At 46.1% G+C, this 15,545-nt stretch overlaps 1 protein-coding gene across 2 annotated transcripts in view; it reads right to left on the reverse strand.

Annotated features, from left to right (window-relative positions):
- LOC126536965 (leucine-rich repeat, immunoglobulin-like domain and transmembrane domain-containing protein 3) overlaps positions 1–15,545 on the reverse strand; it is a 294,777-nt gene that overhangs the window by 88,112 nt on the left and 191,120 nt on the right. The gene's annotated exons all lie outside the window — the stretch shown is intronic.

Below are 15,545 nucleotides of genomic sequence, written 5' to 3' on the forward strand. Positions count from 1 at the left end.
ATTTGTTATATAAGCTTTTTTTTAAATCAGGTATATCTCACCCAGGAGACAGATCTTTTCTTGTGCCCATCCTCTATACGGCCTACATTATTGCACCTCTCCATTTCACGTTCAACATGCAAACATAGAGGGAATTCATTCGCTCTCGGATTTCATATTTTGGAAGAGCCTGCAATCACTGTCATTTCATGTCAACAGCGTTACTGGAAGACCTATATAATGCGTCCGGACAAATGAACAGCGAGCTAAACATTGTATTCGGTGGAAAGTAACCACTTCTTCAATATCCGTAACCCAATGTCCGACGTCTATGCCAGAATAAAGAAAAAGCGCACGATGGCAGAGCAACACGAATTGTGTACTAAGCGTGCGATCTAATCCATTGATAGCGAGGAGTGTAACCAAGACACCTTTAGGAAACTTCGCTTTCCACGATGTCAACAACCAACAAGACCATATCAGAACCTTCGCCGATTTGCGAAACGTCACAGATGTTCTTATCGATGCTCTTATCATCAGGACTTTCTTTAGCAATGCTGAAACGACTGGGTCGCATCACCGGGAATTTTGTTCGTTTGAGTGATTCCTCGCTAGCTTTAGCCCTCTTGATCACCGCTCTTCAGTGCACAGCATACCGACATTACAAAAGAAGGGCGTGGGAACCGAAAGTGCGAGAACGATGGTGCATGAACTCGCGGACGTACTGAAGCGTCAACAGCGCTCGTGTAGTACATACTGCCAGGCTTGCACCCTCTCCAAACAGAAGCTCCCGTGCTAACACAGGAAGGCGAGCAAACAAACACAGAGTGGCAGCTATTCGGCTGCCTGGGACCAGTGGTCATAACCGCTCGCAGCTTGCGCAAATCCTTTTACCACCGTGTCAAACAGCGGCCGCGAAAGCTCCGGCCGCGACTCGAGAGCCAGTGATGCAAGCGCGCACCATGGCTCCTCAACGCCCAAGCACGCGCGCCCACGCGTGGAAACCGCTGAAAGCGATCGCCGTGTCTCGAGTGGGGCCGCGAGTGCAACAAGCAAAACACGGCCGCCTGGCCGAGTACGCGCGTACGCGCGCTCGCTCATCATCGCTGCAGCGCTTTCATGCGGAGATAAGCGAGAGGGAAAACGGGCTGCTGTTAGCAGGCTGCAGCATGCTGGCGCAGTCTACCTGAGACCGGTACAGTGTATTCTCTTATGTATATATAACCTGGAGGCTCTTCGCACAGAACTGCAAGTACTAGGAGAGCCAGTTCTGGGCTCCATATCATAAAAAACGTTCTTACGATGGAACTTTTCGTAAGAACAGGCGCGAGCCAATAGCCATGTCGGACGCACGATTAGCGAAAGGAACCAGCCTATGGCAAGCAGCACTTACGAACGGAAAACTTTGTGAATTTGGCGCCTTATCTCTCTTGCGCACCGTACTGCTGACCTAAGCACGCTCTTGCTCACCAAGAGCCGCTTCTGGTACAAGTTGGCGAACTTTAGCTGTAGCAAAGGCGCACATCTTATGCACATCGGTGAAGCAATCGTGTTTGCTGTGGCGTGCATTATAGTGCTATCTGTAGATCAACACCCGGCGAATGACGCATTGTTGCTTTCGAGAGTTCGTGATCATACATATGACACAGAGAGGGCTTCAGACAATGTGGCTCGAACTAGTGCGAACAGTAAATGTATTTTTTAGCCGAAGTAAAGTTTTTCCTGATGCGACATACCGGAGCCACATCTGACAGACATGAGGGTTCAGACAAGAGGCTTGATGAACCAGTGCAAACATTAATTCTTAACTTGCAATCGCAACTTACAGAATTCTCACAGTAGATAATCTAGTTCGCCAGTCAATCGAGAGAGAGAGAGAGAGAGAGAGAGAAATCATAAGCGAAAGGCAGGGAGATTAATCAGGCTGAGCCCGGTAACCTACCCTGCACTATGGAAGGGGAAAAGGGGATTGAAAGAGGAGAAGGAATAAAACTCCGTGTAGATAGTTACCAGTAAAGCATGTAGCATTTATCTGTAAGAACTAGACTCCGTGTGGAAGGTTCCTTTATAGCTTGTATACAGACATACCTGTAGAAAGAGCTATGGATGGCAGGAACGTGTTTAACAAAAAGTTTATCGATCACCCTCGACAGTTCGTAGATTTACGCTTTTACATTTCACGCCTAGGGCGGTATATAAGGTATCTGTGGGCTAAGTACAAACGAAAGGAAATGCCCATTTGTTGAACAGGAAGTCTGCAAGATGTTTACAGGATATGTATAGACTGTCTTACAGTGTTATTAAATGAGGTGACTTACAATTAAGATGGCTTCTGTCGAGCTCGCGGCTAGGTACTTGGTTCTAGCCGGGCTCTCTCAAAGGTGGTTCTGCAATGTTTAAGCAGTCTCGCAGCTCAATGCCGATTTCGAACAGCCACATACTTTGCAGTATGTCACTGGTCGTCAGGTATTAAAGCAAAACAACGAGAGCTATTCGCCAATGACGGAGTTGAGAATCGAACGTTCGACGTATTTGTCTCGATCTCGGCACACCGTCTGTTAAGTCACGGTCGTTCCTTGCAAAGACCACGGTAAAATATGAACAAAGATCCGGACGGTGAACAAAGAGAGTGATGGGCCTAACGATGTGGCTCTAAATTCAGTAAATGTTGGCGAAGTGGTGACGACGATGGATGATCAAAAGAGGAGGAGGGGCAGGACTCGTGTGCATCAAGTATCAACAAAAGATACTGATGAAGTACTAATTTTTTGCTGAAATTCGGCACATTTCTTAAACGAAAGGGCAAGGGCACCGACCAGCAGCCTTTCTCCTTCCGGCTGCTTCTACTTGCCTGCCTCCTTCCATGCCGTGGACCTGTTATCTTACCCTTCCGACCGGCACGTCATCCTTAGTTGATATGTTTACTGGTATTTCGTCCCCGTAAACTGCACTCCCACCGAGCTAAAATGCAAGAAAACATGGTCTCGTGCTATAAGAAAATTAATTAATTAATTACCACCAAGACGGAGAGCGATTTATTATGAGAAAGAAAGCTGAGAGGTTGACCTGAACAGCTATGTTCTAGACTGCTACCCAGCGTTGGGGAAGGGGAAAAGGGCGACAACAGGAGAGAAAGAAAGCGAAAATAATTATGAATATTATGATGATGATGATGACGACGACGAGGAGAATGTTGATATGAAAATAAAAAGGCATACATAAAAGATATATGCAGATCCCCTCCCCTCCCCACCTCCCTCCGCCAACGCGTAATCTAGTAGTCTATGTTAAGGGGATCGTTTGCAGAAACGGTATGGAATGCTATAAGTTTGCCCGTTTCCTTCCTGCGCCTCTGGCGTAAAGGAAACTCCCGCGAGCTCTTGCGCGCGCGTGCTACGCAATGTGACAAATCTTTTATTCGCTTGTATTTTTTCTTTCATTTGTTCCTGTTCATTTTATATGTGACGGCCGCTTCTTGGCCAATCTCCCGTTGTGTGCACGTGTCATAGTATTGTAATAATAATAATAATAATAATAATAATAATAATAATAATAATAACAATAATAATAATAATAATAATAATAATAATAATAATAGCGACGACGACGACGACGACGACGACGACGATGATGATGATGATGATGATGGTGATGCTGATGATGATGATGATGAGCACGTGGCGATCATCTCTAAGAGCTAGTTGGCGTTGGCACGAAATGTAATGAAACTAAAAGTTCAAACGCAACGCTAAACCTGAATTTCTCTCGCTGCCAATGCTTCACCCCTAAGGTGAACTTCTTTAGCATGAGCTATTCAGCAAGATAGTAGCATCCACGGGCCGAAAGCTCCGGGAGGCTTCGCAATCCAGAAGAAAAGTTCATTGTAAAGCTTCGCCTCAAAGTTAAAAATTAACTAGAAGCACTAACTTACCATCGTATATATCTAAGTCAGTGTCTCTCGAAAGACACACAATTGCATCCATGGCCTGACACAAGAACTATTTTGGTCGTGGATCTAAAAGAAGGCTTTCATAAAATGGACATTTATCGATGCGTGTCAAATAGGTCTCCATTGATTGTCTTTGTCGCAAGTACAGCGGGCACATGCGAAGCACGTGTTCGATATAGTTGGCGGCACAACGCTGTTATCACAGTCCGGGCTGTCCACACTGCCAGTAAGATTGCGATCTAGTTGTGTAAAGATCACTCCAAGCTTCGGTTTGTGTACAAGGCTTGCGTGGATTCTTTGGATGTTACATGATATCCTGAAGCGAATCTCGGTAACAAGTGAATGAAGGCGGGGATGACGGTGTTCTGACTGATACCAGTAAGTTGGCTTAGCAACTAGTATGATGTCCAATAGCATAAAGTTATCATCGGTTCATGTAAATGGGACAGGAATGAAATCTGAATTGCTGACAGACAACATTGCCTCTGCGTCGGCGAGCTCATTTTCAGCAAGAGCAACTCATCGAAATATTATGCGGTGCCCGTTGTGCAAGACGGACTCGTAAGGTCTGGCCAGTAAGTATAAGCTATCACGTCCTCGTCTAAGCACATAGACCATAATCTGTAGTGCTGGTTAGCGTCACGAAATACAGTACATGTTTAAGGCGGTTCCTGGGAGAGGTAACGAACTGACTCACGAATGACGGCAATCTGCGCAGCCGTGGACGTTGTCTTGCGATCGAACTTGGTGTTTCGACGAATCGACAAGGCTTGGACAAAGAAAGTAGCCGCGGAGGCGGCCGATGACGTCGATACATCCGTGCAACCGCGTGCTATAGAGGCATATACTTCGTAGATGTGAGATAGCGCTAGTTTCTTCGGACGACTCAATGCTATTCATGATTTCTTGCTGATACCATGAAGGGACAGGCGCACAAGTGGCCTTGAGAGCTACCATGCTGGTGTACTTGAAACTTCAAGCGGAGCAGCACTTTACAGAAATCAATTTATTCGTGCCGAGCGCGAATTCATTAAAAAAAAGAAGCGTCGTGAAATGGTGACTTTCGTGACAGATTATCTATTAAGCGGCAGGCAGACACGCAGAGATTCGCGTGAGCGGCGCACATCATTCAATACGCCTGCTTCCCAACTGTGCCTTCAGTTCGTATGCAGCGTGGTTTACACATGGGCATGCACGCAACGCATGGGCCGGCAAACTTTCGAAGGCACGTAGAGGCAGGAAATCCGCATTTCCGTATCAATATCACCAGTCTGGCTCTATGGCCCAAGAGGGAAGAGGTGGGTATGGAAGCAATTGTGAAAGTAGCGACACCGCGAGAAAGATAAAATGAGCAAACACGAATCGATGAGTGACAACATAAGAGAGAAAGAGAGAGCAAATGTACAAGGAAAGAGGAAAGGCAGCGCTCGCTGATTGGCCAACGTGAGAGTAGAGGCGAGAGGGGTCGAATGGTCGGAGGTATCCCGCTTACGACGCCGCAATTCGCCCGTTTAGCGGGTTAAGCGGCCCGGCGAAATTGCCGCAATCCGCGCGGAGGAACGCGGCGGAATGGTCTGCCCCGGCAGCGCTGGCGCGTTCGCTGTTGTTGCCAGGCGACATAAAATAGGGTGGCTCATAAATTTTACCCGCCGGGCATCGTCATCGGACGCGGCGATATGGCCCAAAGATGGAACCCCGCTGTTTACAAGAGAAGAGGCGTGAACATTCTGAAAACAATCACCCTTGTTGGGCATGCGTTTTATCCTATAAAGAGAAACCGAAATAATTCAAGAAAAAATCTAATAAAGCGCAGCCGCCCAACCAGAATGTTCAAATGCGTACAGATTAATTGACTCGGACGAACACACGCCGCCTTCCCCTTCCCGTTATGCTTATATAGGTGAAGGTATGTGAGCCGCTTTCAGCGCTCTGTTGCTTTCGAATAACGAATATAGTCGAGTGTGAGTGCCGAGTGTGTACTTCATTGCTTTTACATGCACTGCATAATCATTAACGTCGCATTTCATCTTCAACCTCACTTTAGGTTATTGACGCATTTTAAGTGCTGCAGGTGTGGTGTAAAGGGCGACATGAGCTTCTTGCAGGCTATATACCTACAGGTAATCAACATAACATTATTATATTTCTCATAGAAATTTCAGCGAGAGAAATATACGAGATGAGAAAAGCAGGGAGGTTAACCGAAAGGGTGGCTTCTGGTTTGCCACGCTGCATTTGAGAGAAGGGTAAGGGTGAAGGCAAAGACGTAAAGAATAGCCAAGAAAGAAAGCAAACACGCGACGAAGGAGAGAGATAGAGAGGAGGCGAGGAAAGTCTGAGAATATCAAAGCATTTCCAATAGGCCCCTCGAATGCAAAAACTTTAATAGCGCTTGACCGAATTCTTGTTTGGCGTCCATATAGGCCGGCATTCTAAGATTGTCGGCCGCTTTCGATCGAAGTGCCTGCGAAAATATAGTCAACCTGCCAACGAGGTGGACAGTTGCGCCAGTTGCTACATGATTAAATTAGGATGATTCGAGTGAGAGAAAGAAATCAAGAACAAATTAATGGTAGGAAAGTTACCAAGACACCACAGGAAGTCTGGTAGGGAGAAGGGTCAGATATGGGAGGGGCTCACTCGGTGGAGCATCGCGTTCGTCGGCCAGAAGCTTAGGGTTCAGCTCACGCCGGCATCAAATTGTCTTTCATTTCATTTTAATTTTCTTTTTTTTTCTGAATTTTAAGCAAGAGGTTGAGTTTTACTATACTATCCTTAGCTTGATGTGGTCGTTTATGAGTCTAAAGCGTTGACATGGTCTTGTTGGTTTAGGATGCGCCTTTCGACAACGTTCTTTTATATTGAATCATGAAGAATTATGGGGTTTTGCGTGCCAAAACAACTTTCTGATTATGAGGCACGCCGTATTGGAGGACTCCGGTAATTTTGACCACCTGGGGCTCTTTAACGTGCACCTAAATCTAAGTACACGGCTTTTTTCGCATTTCGCCTCCATCGAAATGCGGCCACCGCGGCCGTGATTCGATCCCGCAACCTCGTGCTCAGCAGCCCAACACCATAGCCACTGAGCAACCAAGGCGGGTATATGGCATCATGCCTCCCATGTAGCGCGAATAAAGTCAATATTTGTGATGTAAAATCATGGCTGCTACGGATTGTTTGCTTCCGCGTTATCTCCCTCTTGCATTTCTCTGCCGTAAGTACGTGCCGGCCAATATAACCTGATAACAAACTACGTCATCTTTTTGATAGCCAGCCACTCACAGACTTCATAGATTTAGCCACGTTGCCGACCCGTGCCTTTTTAAAGCTACTTTCAGTCACTTTTGGCATTCATTCAACTATGAAGAGCTGGCGCACTTTTTTTTTTTGTTATGGCTGTATGGCTAATAAAGTTGGAATTCAATATGCGAAAGATATATTCTGTTAATGATATGCATAAACACGCCACCAAATCGACCTAATACCTTCCTTTTCCACGCCTAAAAGCTGAACCTGCACTAAAAGGAAAGAGAGAGCCATGGAGAACGCAGTAATTCATTCCCATTTAATATCATTCGGGTATAACCAAATAATAGGGGGCTTCACGGAACGTCTAATATTAAAACCTTTTAAAAAAACCCGTGAAAGTCAGGCTTAATATTCTCAATAGCGGCACTGGTATAAACGGCGACCGTATAATCTGCTCTACTTGTCGCGATGCTCCTTAAAAAAAATAATTTCGGCATACTCTGGAGATCTTGTAGACGTTTTCCTGAGAGATGGCTAGAATGCAGACAGCCTGTGGACTTAGCGCTTCACACAATTTTGCGGTCTAATTTCTGTGAATTTCCAGCAAATAACACGTTCGAGAGTAATCGGATAGTTAGCCGAAGGAAAACTTATGGTTACCGACTTTCGCCTAGACGCTGTGTGCGAATGCTATGCCGTCGAAAGGACAATTCTGTAAAATGAAAAAGTTGTTTCCAAGGAGTTTGTAAGCTGCTCTAATCTTTTGTTTCGTTGCTTAGACAAACACGCAAACTGTCGACACCTACCGTTGAAATTGTGCTTGCAAAATTATGTGCTTGCGAATCTTCTTTTCTTTCGTTTTGATTATTTATTTAGCACAAAATCATGGCTATAGCACCACTGCTGCACATGTACAACTGTAAATTCACGCCAAACAACGTGAAGATGACATGACGGCCATAAAGAAAGAGGTTTGCTAATTCGATTCACTCCGGAACGTGGAAGTGACACTGCCGGTTTTTCTTTCACAAAAGTAAATTATGTTGCGTACTGTCTCGCACGCAGACATTGATTGATTGAAGCAAAGCAACCACAAGCTGGAATCCCGCGCACATCGGTGGCGCTGCCACTTATGTGTCATCATCATCATATTAATCCTCATCATCCCAATGCTATCACTACTACTACTACTACTACTACTACTACTACTACTACTACTACTACTACTACTACTACTACTACTAATAATAATAATAATAATAATAATAATAATAATAATAATGATAATAATAATAATCAGCCTATTCTTATGCCCACAGCAGGACGAAGGCTTCTCATAGCGATATCGCATTACCAATGCCTTGTGCTGGCTGATCCTGACTTGCGCCTGCAAATTTCGTAATTTCATCATACCGTCCAATTTTCTACCGTACTCGAATGCGTTTCTCTTCCCTTGGAACCCATTCTGTAACTCCAATGGTCCACCGGTTATCTGCCCTACGTGTTAAATGGCCTGCCCAGCTTCACTTATCGTTTGCTCTCTGATACACACCGCTCTCTTCCTGTCGCTCAGCGTTGCGCCTAAGTTTTCGTTCCATCGCTCACTGCGCAGTCCTGACCTTGTTCTCGAGCTTCTTTGTTAACCTGTAAGTTTCTGCCCCATATGTCAGCACCGGTAGAATGCAATGAGTGTACTCTTTTTTTTTCGACGACAATGAAGACTAAAAAGCTTCCAGTAAGGATTTCGTAATGCCTGCCGTATTTACTCCCCCAACCCATTTTTATTCTTCTGTAAATTTCCTTCTCACGGTCAGGGCCCCCTTTGAGTAAATGACCTACATAGGCGTACTCCTGCACAGACGCTAGATGCTGATTTGCGATCATGAATTCTTGTTCCCTTGCCAGGCTTGAACATCACGTTTGCATTATGCATGTTAATCTTGAACCATACTCCTACACTTTCTCGGTTAAGTTCCTCAATCATTTGTTGAAGTTGATCCCCAGTGTTGCTGAACAAAACAATGTCATCTACAAACCGAAAGTTGTTGGGATATTCGGCGTTGATCCTCACTCCTAAGTCTTCCCCGTCTAACAGCTTTAATACTTCTAAGTATGCAGGGAGTAGCATTAGAGTCTCCTTTCTTCATAATTTTCTATGCCGCTTATCTGCAGGCAAGAGTTGTATTTAACTTTTGATTGATTGATTGATTGATTGATTGATTGATTGATTGATTGATTGATTGATTGATTGATTGATTGATTGATTGATTGATTGATTGATTGATTGATTGATTGATTGATTGATTGATTGATTGATTGATTCCATGTTTCCTGCTACGGATTAATGGAATAATTTACAGTTGTCTACGCTCGCAGATATAAGTAAAACACTTTTATGTGACTAAATATTCTTCGTTCATTGAAACTTAATTTTTTTTTGTTTTAACTTCCCAGTCATTCGTTCAGACCTCTTTTCAGTCTACACATCCCGCTATACTTCAGCAGGTTTCATTAAATCGTGATACATCAGATATTGCGCTCCTCTGACGCACACACCCAAACAATGCTTCATATAGGGTGACTCTTCGTGTAAAAGGCGGCTTTAAAACCCGTACTCGGAACATGATCAGCTAAGCAGACCCCGGGGAAGAAGAGGCGTCAGCATCAATAAGTGTAACTCGGGCGTGGCCGCGAGCTAATGCAAGGCGAACACCTTTTTGAGCAGCGGCGAGAAATCGGCGGCAATAACATTGCAAATAAGAAGCTGCGTACTCTCGTCAATTACGCTCGCCGAGGCAAAACTTATAAGCAGTCACGAAGAACGATACAAAACACGAGCAATCTGCATGGCAAATGGCTGAAATGCCTTGAAGCCTGATTGAAAAGCTAGCCGTTGGAAGTGGGCGTGAGAAACCTTAATGCCCGACTTTCTTGCCGAGTTTGGGACGTCAGCTGTAATTACCGAAGGCTGGAGAAAGCTGAAAAAGAAAATCTTGCCATCAGGGATTCCTCCGAGAAGAGCCGAATTCGAGTTTTCAGTGCTGGCAAGAAAGATACAATAAAGTCAGGAAATTCATGCCCGGAAACATGGAATGGAAAATAAGTTAACAATGTAAAAACGACATCAGAATACTAGGATGAACGTATGTCCAAGAAGGAAACCTTGTTAAGGTGGACTGATAGAAATGAGCAAAACACTGAAAGGCGGTATATAATCCATGTAATGGGGAATGTTCGCAAGAAAGATTCGCTGCACCGTAAAAATTATTTTACCATAATGAATACATAATACATCGTCGAGAATAAGAGAAGACGTGCAATATTGTAATTTCAAGATGTCCACTTATTGGAAATTGCGTGTAATGTCGCGTCAGGTTATGGAAAGTCTCCTTTGATGTAGAGCCTCAAGCTTAATGTTGAAGTTAGTCACGTGCATAGTCTGTGCTTTAGAAACGCCCTCTCGCAGTAAGGTGGAGGAGGAGGAGAAGGGTGAGAAAAAGAGGGAAATACAGGGAGGTTAGCCAGTGTAAGCACCGGCTGGGTACCCTGTGCTCGGCAGAAGGGCTGAAGGGAATAATAGGTGATAGAAGGAATAAGAAGTAAAGAGGTAGAAAATTCACACAGTAAGGCGATTAAACGTGCTACAACTTTCAAAGCATTGAAGTGAGCTCAGTAAGGATTTGGCGTTCATTCGAGAGGAGTCTGCATCTGTAAACGGAGACAATCGCCGTTTGAGGAAACATCTTGAGTTTTATAATTTATCAATGCGTGCACAGTTGTATGAAATCAAGCGCCCCTACAACTAATGCCTATACGACCAAATTACCTGTGTAACGGAGGGATAATTGTGTCTCGGTTTTATTCTGAGCGGTGTGGCACACGAGCTTTACAGCGAAGTGACCAGTGCACGGAATGACTTCGCAAGTTCCAAGCACTTCGTTATAAGGGCGGTCGACTGCAGTGTAAGAGAATGCAGCCTTCTTTGTGGAAACTGAACACATTCACGAAAGATAATAATAAACCTGCATCTTTTATTACACCTACAGTCCTTCTTCCTAATGTTGAGTCAGCTTTTACTCAATGCATTTCTCTCACGTAACGATGGTGCAACATTGCGTTATTAAATTAGTGAATGTGCATGCAGGCCGAATGTTCTGGAAAAGTGGGAATGTCTGGAGGTTGCTCCCGTAATGATGCTGCGTGCAGCAGCGAAACATTGTCATGCACAGTTCAGGCTTTCTCTTCGTATAAACGACGTTTCGAGCCACCATAACCTGGTAACAAGTAAAAGCGGGCAGAAGCACCTTCTTTAATAGCCCGGGTCGCTCGCAAAACCAATTCACTTTTCTTTTTATGAATCGCCTAATATATCGTTAAGCGGCGGCCGGACACCGCAAGCATGCGAATTGTTTTCTGGAGCAGTGGAGGGACGGAGACATTCACGAACGGCCTAGCTGTTTCGAGCTGGTAAAATCAGAACCGTGGTTAATACCAGTAATATAACGCCCACAACATCGTCGCTCTCGACAGACATCGTCGAGAATGGCGAGCACTCGAGAAAATATCATCCACTTTCTAACCAAGAGAACTGAGAAACTTTGTACAGAAGCTGCATAAAATGAGAGCAACGAAATCAAATAACTGTGCCGTTTTTGGCCGAAAGCACCAGGTATCACAGTACTGTTTCGGCACTTTTCTCCACTGGTATTGTTCAAGGGACTTCTCCATACCTTCGAGAGACAGGTAGAACCCATCGAAAAATAGCGATACGGCCAGTTAAACTGGTAGACGAAAACACCTGGGTCAGAACGATACAAAAGCAGACTAAAAGTGCGAAGTAACTCCGCGTTCCGGAGGGCCTCCATCTGGCGTACTCGCCACCACCTTCCCATTGCGTGTGTAGCAGCGTGGAGACTATACTGCCCCGCGCAAATTCTTCAACCCGCCCGGTGGCGCGGAGGCCGTTCTCGTGTGGTGTTTGTTCTCGCCGATGGTGATGGCAGCGACGGCGCTATTACAATGGAATGGAGGCAACCCCGTTCGCCGTTCCGCGCCATAACTCCGGTGGCAGCGACGGCGGTTCCTCGAAATCCGGAACGAATGCCGCTCAAACGTGCCTCCGTTGCGGAGAAGATCCGCGGAATGCGACGCCTTCGCCGGGCTATTACAAGCACTGACGTCTGTCTGTAATCGTTTTCTAAAGTCATCTGAAGTGCCTGTCTTCTGTTGTCGTTGTCCGTTTTCTTTATCTCCTCCGGGGGCGCGTCATTTTCTCCTGTCGGTGGAGGCAGTTCCGCCTGGCCTTGAGATTGCGCTTCAAGCATGGCTCTGAGACGGCGGCAATTCTCGAGTCGTGAAAAAGAGACAACGCCAACGTGGCCCAGCGGTAGGAGCGAGTGAAAAAGAAAAAAAAAAGAACAAAAGATACGGGGACATCTGTACCACGGCCACGGCGGCGGTAGCAGCAGCAGCAGCATCATACTCCAACGCATTACGAGGAGTGACGACGACGAAATGAAATTTTGCACGTTTTCCGCTCACGTCAAGACGCTTCCCCCAATCCCTTCGTTGTCTCGCGACCCCTTTCCGAGTGTTACGCGCAAGGAGACGCCCACGATTTATTGGGTTTTATTTCACTTTTGTCTTTGCTGCTTTGCGCACGCTTTTCCGTCACACTGCGGAACTGTCGGTTTGCGAAGGTCGCGTTTACGACCGAATACGCGCGCAGTATAGCGAGGCTTACGTGCGACGCAGTCTTGCTGCGCTGATTTCGTGCAGGATCCGTGCAAGTGGTGGTCTCTCTATACCTCTCAGTGAGCAAAACAAAGCGTGGAAAAAGCAAGCGTGGATCGCAAGCTTGCAGCTGCGTACAGGTGAAGGGAAGCGCGCGTTTGTCACTCCGAAAACGACACGTCTGCGCATATATAGTGTGCAATAACAGATAAACGCAGCTTTTTGGGAAGGCTGGGGGCTCCAGTTTGTACCAACTGTGATTTGAGTCGATCGGGAGATGATTGACCGAACGCGATTCGAGAAAGAATTCCTGCGTCCTGTCCTGGCGTGACACTGACTTGCTTATTCGCGGCACTCACTGTTCAGCAGGGAGGCATTTAAATGTTGGCTAAAACTATTGTGTTGTTTTCACTTGCCTAAATAGTTCATACCGGGCTTTTGACGTGGAATGTATTTCAGTTGGATCAGCATAGGGGGTCGCTTGCTAAAACCGCATGCTACTAAACCGTGCTATGTTATTATTGCTTATTCAATTCAACCGTATGCTACCATCGTGCCTTACTTTAGTGTCGTTGCGTAGAGGAAAGCAGCCATTACTCGATCACCCATGTGTCGCTTGCACAGGTGGAGCCGCTATCGCGCCACGCATGATGAAATGGCAGCCAAATTTAGCCTCTCGCTCGGCGTTCAGAGAGGGATAGCTCGGCAGTACGTTTGTCGGTAGGAACGGGAGTGGCCGCGTTTGAGAGAGAGAGAGAGAAAGAGAAAGAGGGAGAGAGAGGGGGGAAGGCAGGGAGGTCAACCAGAGGAGCACCCGGTTTGCTACCCTAAATGCTCACTCTGCCATAGTAGGTCTAATCCATCAAACTCAAACCGAAGCTCATCAAGAGTTACAAGGTCTCCAAGTGTGTAACTTGTTGCGCAGATATGACGGTTGGTCGGCTATGGCGTCTCCGCGTTCGATCCGTGCAGGGTCGACAAATGGCATGAACAAACAAGGGCGGCAAGACGAAGGGACTCCGATTCGCGCGCTCAGTCTTTTAACCACGGCAGGCCCGCTATACGAATAGGGAGCGGGTACGGTTTTAAGATTGGACAACATAACCCCACTAGCTGTATCACAAGTTAAGCATGCGAACTTTGTAATGCGTGAATAAACGTCCCTTGCGTATATGGCAACGTCACTTCCGTACCCTACTGCCCATATACCATAAGCAGCCCGCACAAGACGTTTCACGATACCCCACTGCGGCTGCGTCCCCGATACAGCCTACCCTGTTCTTTTTTTTTTTTTTCAATTCAGGTTAGCATGCGGTAATAACCTAGAACTATTCTTCGGGTATGTTAATCCGCTGTCAGAGAAAAACAAGAAGAATTTACAGAACAAGCAGGTGCATATACGACTCTTTTTCAGCAATGAGCATCTTGCGGTTATTAAGAACAATGAACTCGGGAGTTTCGAGTGGTTAATAAAGGGAAAATCAGGCATCCATCCGTTCGTAGCAATTGCTACGAGCGCGCGTGGATGCCTGATTTTCCATTTATTAGTTACTTCTCTCCACCTTGCGGGTTTCCCCATAGGTATTATTTCTAGTGGTTTTGTCAAACATTGAACAAGAAAAGTTATTGCGGGTGAATTATAATAAACTTTAAATAATAATTCACAAATCGACAACCAACGTCGCTCCGCCGCAAATTTGGGTTGTTGTCTTCCGCAAACTGGCGTTAGTCTGAGGATTCCTGAGTAGTGGACATGGTTTGAAGAACCACAGGCTTTAATTACCCATTTACTAATGGGTGTTCGAAAGTAACCGATTTTAAAATACAAGAAATGAAACTTGTTGAGTTACTCATCTTATTAGCAAATTTCGCACAAATTTCGCTGTCCGCCATTTGCTGTAAATATACATTGGCCAATAAGGGTTATTTTGTGTCAAATACCCTCTTCATCGCACTTGGAGACTCGCTGAAACAACCGGCATTTGTTTTCGCTTTAATCAACGAGCGACACAGCGGTGTGAGTCGCTCTGCATGGCATGCTGGGTTTTAGGGCTATATACATCGGGCTTAGCGTTCTGTTGCGCAGCGAGCTCACACCGAGTTTTCGAATACATGCCCACAAAACGTGCCCTCAATCCTTCTCGTTTTCGCGCTCTCGCACCCTATACCGACTTCCCTTTTAAGGACCGCGCTAAAACAAAAGAATAAAGGCACGGAGAAGGACGTGCTGTCACAAACACGACCTCGCAGCCAATCGGCCGTTATATCGCCCGGGTGCGGCGCGAACACGAGAAGTCATCGGCACCGATGGGATTCGGAGGCGATTAAAAAGAAGCTCGGCCGCACAGAGGCCTTCAACCTTCTGGCCGCGAGGAGGCGCGCGTGGCGATGGCAGTGGACGTGTCCCACCAATTAGAAATCCCGACGCTTCGCGGATTCGAGCCCCTGTTCAGTGGCGCACACCCAGAGTGCGCGAGGGAGACCGGAACAGGACATCCGGCCTAAAGCTTCGAGTGCTCCTTTTTTGTTTGTTTGTTTGTTTGTGTGGCTTGTTTGCTTGCGCTCTCTCCAGCCATGCGCTTCCATCGAATCCCCATTGGGAATGCGGCACGGGCTCGTTTGCTCCCGACGC

The sequence above is a fragment of the Dermacentor andersoni genome, chromosome 4 (genome assembly GCF_023375885.2).
Source record: "Dermacentor andersoni chromosome 4, qqDerAnde1_hic_scaffold, whole genome shotgun sequence".
In the NCBI taxonomy this organism is placed as follows: domain Eukaryota; kingdom Metazoa; phylum Arthropoda; class Arachnida; order Ixodida; family Ixodidae; genus Dermacentor; species Dermacentor andersoni.